Raw genomic sequence first — 7,125 nt, forward strand, 5'->3', positions numbered from 1 at the left:
TTGTGAGCACCCTTCCATCTCTATCCTTAATAATTCTAACTTGCTGCACATCCTTCCCATCTCGATCCCTCTGCCTAGCTAACCTGTACAAGTCCTTCTCTCCTTCTCTAGTGTCTAACCTAGTGTACAACTCATCATATGCCTTCTGCTTGGCCTTAGACACCTCCCTCTTCACTCTGCGCTGTAACTCCTTGTATTCCTGTCTATTCTCTTCAGTCCTGTCCATATCCCACTTCTTCTTGGCTAATCTCTTCCTCTGTATACTATCCTGAACTTCCTCATTCCACCACCAAGTCTCCTTATCTTCTTTCCTCCTTCCAGATGACACACCCAGCACCTTTCTCCCTGTCTCCCTGATCACTTCTGCTGTAGTTTCCCAGTCATCCGGCAGCACTACCTGACCACCCAGAGCCTGCCTCAACTTCTGTCTAAATTCCTCACAACATTCCTCCTTTTTCAGCTTCCACCACTTAGTTTTCTTCTCTATCTTTGACCTCTTCCTCTTACAGACCATCAGAGTCATCCTACACACCACCATCCTATGCTGTCTGGCTACACTCTCTCCCACTACCACTTTACAGTCACTAATCTCTTTCAGATTGCCTCTTCTACAAAGGATGTAGTCTACCTGTGTTCTCCTACCTCCACTCTTGTAAGTCACTCTATGTTCCTCCCTCTTCTGAAAATACGTGTTAACCACAGCCATGTCCATCCTCTTAGCAAAGTCTACTACCATCTGTCCTTCAAGGTTCCTTTCCTTAACTCCAAACTTGCCCATCACCTCCTCATCACCTGTGTTCCCCTCACCAACATGTCCATTAAAATCCGCTCCTATCACCACTCTCTCACCCGTGGGAATACTCTCAATCACCTCATCGAATTCACTCCAGAATCTCTCTTTCTCCTCTAACTCACAACCTACCTGCGGGGCATAACCACTAACAACATGCAACATCACCCCTTCAATCTCTAACTTCAGACTCATCACCCTGTCTGACACTCTCTTCACCTCCAGAACATTCCTCACAAACTCCTCCTTCAGGACCACACCTACCCCATTTCTCTTACTATCCACACCATAATAAAACAGCTTGAATCCTGCTCCTATACTACGAGCCTTGCTACCCTTCCACTTGGTCTCCTGTACACACAGTATATCCACCTTCCTTCTCTCCATCATATCAGCCAGCTCTCTACCTTTCCCTGTCATAGTACCAACATTCAGAGTCCCTATTTTCAGTCCTACACTCTTACCTTTCCTCTTTTCTCTCTGTCTGTGCACTCTCCTCCCTCCTCTACTCCTTCGACCAACAGTAGCCCAATTTCCACCGGCGCCCTGTGGGTCAATGGCGCCGATGGCGGTCGTTGTTAACCCGGGCCTCGACCGATCCGGTATGAAATTCTTACTGACAACTCGCATGGTTAGATTTGGCAATGTTTTATGCCGGATGCACTTCCTGACGCAACCCTCTCTATTTATCCGGGCTTGGGACCAGCACAGAAGTCACTGGACTGTGACCCCCATGGCTAGATTAAACAAGACAGAAGATATAAACCCATAAAAAAACAGATTGATGAAAAGAGAACGAAGAGAATGAGAACGATCAATGAGGCAAAATAAAATGAACCAAAGAGACACAAGGTGTCGTCACTGCTGCCCACTGAGTCTGTTCTTGATAAAGAGCAGGACTTTGGAGGAGTTTCATTTAAAATTGTTTACTACAATTAATTTAATAGTGATAATCAAAGTAATTCTATAAAATTCTCTATAATTGTCTTCCATTTTACCAGACAGAGCTTTTTATGTGGATGTAGATGTGATCTGGAAACTTCTGCGTGAAGAGCAAAACAGTCGATTTCCAGTAGTGATGAGACCAGAAACCATCATAGACTGAGTTAAAGAAAAGGACTCGTTTTTCTATATAACTTTACATATTGACTTTATACATTACAGAAATTTACACCACCACCAGCGTCTGCCTCTGAGGAAATACAACATGCCAAGAGACCAGTCCAGACAGCTCCTGCAGGTCACACTTCCAGCTGTGAAGTTACAAATGACAAAAACTGTCCATTTTTCTCCTCATGCTTCAACTCTTGCTGAAGCGAGCGTTGAAGGGGTCATAGAAGGTTTGTGTAGCAGTGGTATCAGCTGGAGTGGGAAGTATAAACAATATTTTTCGCCTGTTTTTCGTTAGTCAGGGAGAGAGGTAAGAATATTGTCTTTTATTTTAATTTTGGGCAGGGAAGTTACTTTGTTAACCTTAAGTAAGTTTTTGTTTTGTTTGTTGTTTTCGGCATTGGCTCTCTCCTGACGCCTTGGTTGTGTAGGCTTATTTACTTTGACATTGGTATATAATTTATATTCATTGGCTTTTGTTACGCCCTGAATAATAAACGCAATTTAAGAATATTTTTGGTTCGGTGTTCTTTCAAAGTATGGTGTTAAATAGAGGGGTTTGGTGTGAATCTTTATGAGAAGTATCAATTTAAAAAGTGAGAGCAGCTGGGATAGAGGAAAAGGAAAGTTCTCATTTATTTATTTACTTGTTACGTTCTCAATAACTCCTAGACAATTTGAGTTCGTAACACTTAAAATGTTCCAGAGACTTTACATTCAGATTAGGGCTGTCAGATTGAGGAAGAGGTGGTTTGGAGCCTATATGGTATGCTGCACATTAAAAGGTCATGTACCACTCCTTACCATCTAAAGTCAGATCGTTTGGTTGAGCGTTAGACACTTTTGACACCTATGGTGGGCACGGTGATGATTATAAGAAGCATCTAGATTTTGCTTAAAACACCCCAATCCAGCATTCTTTTCACACCATACTTCCTGACCCATGGACGGGAAGCACAAGTCCCCTTTAATGTACTGTTTTCCACCAGTGCTTTTGACTCTCAGATGCCCAGATTTCATGCTGTGTTTGTTTCTTCATTGTTGACTAGACTGGATTTTGCCTTTAGCAGTGTACGGATGCACAGTAAAGCAGCCCATGAACGTCAGAAAATATACCATGAAGTATTGTGTCACTGGCCTTAGGTGCCATGGTGTGGCTCAATGACCAGGTGGCAAGCTGCATGAAGCTGGCACCCCACTGGAAAGGACCTTTATAAAGTTACACAAGTCAAGCAGTCTTGTGGAGAACTAGGGCTGACTTACAGGATTGCTGATTCTTTGTGGCCTTCCACATTATCTGTTTCTCCCCTGTCACAAACGCAAGCTTAAATATCTAGGATTCCTAATCAGGAAAATAAACTGGGCAGTTTATTTTAGAAGCGTGGCATATGTAACAGACTTAATTGTAGGGGTACTGGCACTAATTTTTTTTGTATATGAATGAATGCATTTTTCCTTCTGGGGCTTGCAGCAATTGTGAGTGTACATGTGCACTGTGTACACGTGTGTGTGTAAATAGTGTATATATATAAAATGTGTTTTTTTTATATATACATATATTAGTACACTATATAATTATACACTAATTTTTATATAATAAATACACTTATTTATATATGTGTGTGTATATATATATATATATATATATATATATATATATATATATATATATATATATATATATATATATATATATATAAAATACAATACTCATATATTAGTGTATTATTTTATATATATTAGTGCATTATGCTAGTTTACACTATAAAATAAGAGTAGTAACGTACTCTTACTTTATGGATTATTTTAAATATTTCACCAACTATTTCATTGCCGTTCTCTGTTCTAAATGATAATGTAAAAAAAAAAATTAATGTTATTTAATATTATTTGTAACACAGAACTGCTAACAGTTGCTGTTAACTGCCAACATCTTGACATTTCATTAAAAATATATTTAAAAAACATGATTCAGTAATACAGGGATTACAATTAAAAAATGTTTTTCTTATTTATAATCAGTATGAGGGGCACAGTGGCTTAGTGGTTAGCACGTTCGCCTCACACCTCCAGGGTTGGGGGTTTGATTCCCGCCTCCGCCTTGTGTGTGTGGAGTTTGCATGTTCTCCCCCTGCCTTGGGGGTTTCCTCCGGGTACTCCGGTTTCCTCCCCCGGTCCAAAGACATGCATGGTAGGTTGATTGGCATCTCTGGAAAATTGTCCGTAGTGTGTGAGTGCGTGAGTGAATGAGTGTGTGTGTGCCCTGCGATGGGTTGGCACTCCGTCCAGGGTGTTTCCTGCCTTGATGCCCGATGACGCCTGAGATAGGCACAGGCTCCCCGTGACCCGAGGTAGCTCGGATAAGCGGTAGAAAATGAGTGAGAGAGAGAGTAATCAGTATGAGGTGTGGAGTTTTAGTGAATTACTGCCCTTTAAATTGCAGAGTAAACAGGAAGCGATAGGTTTGATTTAAACCTTGTTTCCTTGTGATCAACACTTCTGTTTATTTATAAAACAACCCTCACAGCGCCATCTAGTGCTCATCCAGTGCAATGCTCTATAATTACACAATGTACAGTACATTTATTTAATTAGAAGAATTCTGAGTAATAAACGATGATGTGAACAAACAAATAAATACATTTAATGTGAGTAATCTACTTTTTTTTATAAGTATATAAGTATAAGCAGTTTTCGGATATTTTAAAAATACATGCTATGTTCAGTTCATAAACAATGATATATTTTATATTTTGAAGATGATTAAAAGTTTCACCAATTACAGAAAATATTGCACTAAACTGTTCTTGTAAATGAGTCCATACTATATGCTGAAGAACTGAAGGAGAACATTAGACTGAGGTTAAAAATTAGCGACTGATTACACACTCATTGTTGTTAACGTTCAACAACAGAAGAAAACACAACATAAGAGTACTCCACTTCATCATGTCTCCTCTTGGTTTTCTTCTTCCAGAGCTGTAGAGCAGAATCAGTCAGGATCATGTAATGACACAGAGATCACAGACGAGACGATGGAATAGAAAGAATAAATCAGTTGAGTCCAACTCGCCTCTGCTTCTATTTTTTTCAAGCATTTTTTTTTATAGCAAATCAAATCAAATTTTATTTGTCACGTACACATACAGAGTACGACATGTAGTGAAATGCTTTTTACGTCTGTCCGGTATTCAAGCATAAGAAGAAATGGAAATAAGGAGGTAGATAAATAAAAAGGAGGTAGATAAATTAAAAAGGAGGTAGATAAATAAAAAAAGGAGGTAGATAAATAAAAAGTATAAAGTATATGAAAGTATATGTGATTTTATATATATATAAAACCCTAACCCTATATAATACCCTATATAAAACCCTAACTCTAACCCTATATATATAAAATATATATTTTAATCAAATATTGTTAATATAAAGGATAACCTTTAACCTGATTATTAACATTTATTGTTAAAGTTTTGATCATTAAAACTTGATTTTTAAAAATAGATTCAGATCACATCATTTCCACAGACTTCATCAGCTCAGAATATTTTAATGAATAATAATCCAGCTCTTCAAATCTGAAGCTCATTGTTTAATTGTGGATTCTAATATTTTGGTTATTTAGTGATGATGAAAAGTTTTTTATTTCTGATTTTTTTTACTGAACATATAATGTCCAGATTTTTGTGGGCATCAGTGGTCAGTGATTTTTGTGGGCATGAGTGTTTACAAGAACTCAGTAATGAACATAATTATGATTATATTTGGGATTTTTTTTGTTTGTTTGTTTTGACAAAATTATCAAAATTTAACAATAAATGTTAATAATCAGGCTAAAAAAATCCTTTATATTAAATACATTATTTTCTACTGATACAGAAAAGATGCTCATCCAGAAAGGGAAATGCAAACTTCTGAACAGATAGTATTTTTAAGATTCATCATTTAAGATGAATTTCTTTATAACAAAAGATCATCTGAGAAATCCAGCAGACTTAAATTATCAGAAACTCAAAGAAATGAGTAAAATATATTTGTTAAACATTTAATGTAATAAATCTGACTCAGGTATACCTCATTATCATCTGCTTCAGCACCTAAAACAACAGAGAGAACATTATTATTATTATTATTATTATTATTATTATTATTAGAGGAGTATATATTTGACCTCTGTGTGTTTTTCTGTGCTTCAGTATGATGATCAGGACACAGAGAAGAAACACAGTCACTGAACCAAACACCACAATCAGCATGAAGAACACAGCAGGAGACACAGAACCTGGAGAAAACATTAAAGAAAGACTTTTACTCAGTAAACATGCATCAGATTTTAGTATAAAATGTACAGAAGAGAGAGAGAAAAAAACAACAACAAACCTCTTGCCTTATCCAAGTTCTCAGAAAATGTTTTATTTATGCCTAAAAGAAGAACATTTTAATACATTTTACAACTTAAGAGAACCAAATGAACTATTACTAAAACCATCCACTCTATAACAATATAATAAAAAGATTAAAAATTTGTAAAATAAATAGTGAAAATAAAAATGACTATATAAATATAAATGTACCTTTCACTTGTAAATATGTGGAGTTACTGAAGATCATTTTCTCAGTGAAGCTGCAGTAATAGAGTCCTGTATCAGAGACGTTTACTGCAGTGATTGTGAGAGATGATTTACTGCCATGAACAGACATCACTATTCTCTCACTCTCACTAAAGAAGTAACACGACTCTGATGAAGCTGATGTCCTAAACTTTTTACACCCAAGAAGAAGTGGAACTGAATCACTTGTGTGTTTAAACCAGAAGATGAAAGATGTTACAGTCTGATCATGTTGGCACCAAATAGTGACGTTATCTCCAGCTTCTGCCTCCAAAGTTAAAGAGCTCTGAGTCTCTGAGAGCAAACCTGCTAAATATAATAATTTGAAATAAATAAATAAATAATACAATTAAAAAGGTTGAATACATACAGATAAGAGTTGTGTAAATTCTCAGTAAAATTCTCACAACTGGACTGATTTATTTTTTATCTTTGTACTGAATTTGAAGTTTTCTGAATAATTACAATTTTCAGTTACACAGTCGTGACTAATGACTCATGTATTTATATATTCTAAATACAATATGCATTAAGTAATAAATGAGATTCTAAACACTTACCCATGACACAGAGAAACACAGGCAGAGTATTAAACTGAACCATTGTGTATCAGAC

This window comes from Tachysurus vachellii, chromosome 12, assembly GCF_030014155.1.
Source record: "Tachysurus vachellii isolate PV-2020 chromosome 12, HZAU_Pvac_v1, whole genome shotgun sequence".
NCBI classification, from domain to species: domain Eukaryota; kingdom Metazoa; phylum Chordata; class Actinopteri; order Siluriformes; family Bagridae; genus Tachysurus; species Tachysurus vachellii.